A 1876-nucleotide genomic window follows, 5' to 3' on the forward strand; every position below is an offset into this window, starting at 1 on the left:
AGTTCATTCCAAGGCAGTCGATTTAATCTCGCATTACCCCTGTACGTATTCAGCATCATGGCCTGTCTTGACACCTTATTAATAATTTATTCAAAAGCTGAGCTCTGTAGAGCAGTGGGTAAAAGTGAGTGATTCAGTCAGACGGGATTGATGCCAGGCTCAGACGCAAACTGGCCGTGTGACCTAAAACACGTTATTATTTAACCTCCTTAAGGCGCCGTTTTCCTCTGTAAAATTTGGGTCAAACAACCTTAAAGCTTGGTACTGTGGATTAGTGAGATAATGCTTAAAACCTTTTAGCACAGTTCCTAACACATCACATGCGCTCATAAATGGTAGTTCATATTGTTATTGCCTCTTAAAATAGGGAACTCCTAAGAACGTGAAGTATTTTTTTCCTCTTCTATTCACATACCTGTTCCTGTTCCTTTAAAAAGTAAAAATGAGCTTTCCGAAGTAAAAGTCCTGTCCCAGAGTAAGCAGAGCGCAGCAGGGTGCTTTCAAAGCATGAAGATTAAGCTCTTTGTAGCCTGAGTTGAAAAAGCCAAAAATATCCATCCTACACACAAGCCAGAAGCCTTGGTGGCGTAGTGGTTAAGTGCTATGGCTGCTAACCAAAAGGTCGGCAGTTCGAATCCGCCAGCTCTCCTTGGAAACTCTATGGGGCAGCTCTACTCTGTCCTATAGGGTCGTGATGAGTCGGAATCGACTCTACGGCAGTGGGTTTGTTTACAAACAAGCCCGAACCCCTTACCTGGTGGTTTTGTTAGGTCGCACCTGAGAGGAACATGATTACCAATATCAGTTTTAACTTTGTGATTCAAACTAGCTTAGCGAGAAATACTCTGAAAAAGTGAAAAAGCAGAGAAATTTGTGATGGAGAGAAAGATGTGAGGAAATATTTCAAAGCTTGAAGCACTGCCCTGAGGCCCTCGTGCTCCAACTTGTAAAACCAAAACCAAATCCAGTACCGTCGAGTCGATTCCAACTCATAGCGTCTCATAGCAACCCTATAAGACAGAGGAGGATTTCCAAGGAGCAGCTGGTGGGTTTGAATTTCCGACCTTTTGGTTAGCAGCTGAGTTTTTAACCACTGTGCCCTTGGGGATCCAAACTCCCTTGTGACTGGTGTTTAAAGCCTAAGATCATTAAGCCACTTCCGCATAGAGTTTACAGCCTTATGGTACTTTGTAGGCACCTGGATAGATTAGAAGACAAAAGAGCAGGTGTTTCTGCAATCACCCTCCCCTGAGAAGCATCAATATTCAGTGGGCTCTCTGAACTCGTATTTCCACTTGCTATTTCTTCAGTATGTGTTTGCCCTGTAGAACTCCATGCATCTGAGGATGCTCTGATGGATCTGAGACTATTTGGAAACAAAAATTCACTATCATACTTTTTTGTGTTGCTCTGTGTGAGCACTAACTTTGTAATTATAGCCATTAATTTAGCCTAGGCATGACCAGTACACTGAACTAGCACAACTCAGGAAGGAAACAAATCATAGTGTATTCTTCTCTTCCACTGTCCCTTAAATTTATTCCATTGTACTGAGGTAATTTTCCTTTGTCACTGGGTGAAAACCCCAGACACTATCTGCTCTTGGGTAAGATCCCCCTAAGTCACAAACACAGTCTCATTCAGTAATAAGAAGGCCTGTTGTTGTAGTTGTGTGCCATTGAGTTGATTCCAATTTATAGTGACACTATAGGACAGTGTAGAAATCCCCTGTAGCATTTGCTAGGCTGAAATCTTTATAGGAACAGGTTACCAGACCTTTTCTCCTATAGAGTGGCTTATGGGTTCAAACTGATGACCGATCACTTAACCATTGTGCCACCAGAACTAAAACCAAACCCATTGCCATCGAGTTGAC

This window comes from Elephas maximus, chromosome 21 (genome assembly GCF_024166365.1).
Source record: "Elephas maximus indicus isolate mEleMax1 chromosome 21, mEleMax1 primary haplotype, whole genome shotgun sequence".
Classification (NCBI taxonomy): domain Eukaryota; kingdom Metazoa; phylum Chordata; class Mammalia; order Proboscidea; family Elephantidae; genus Elephas; species Elephas maximus.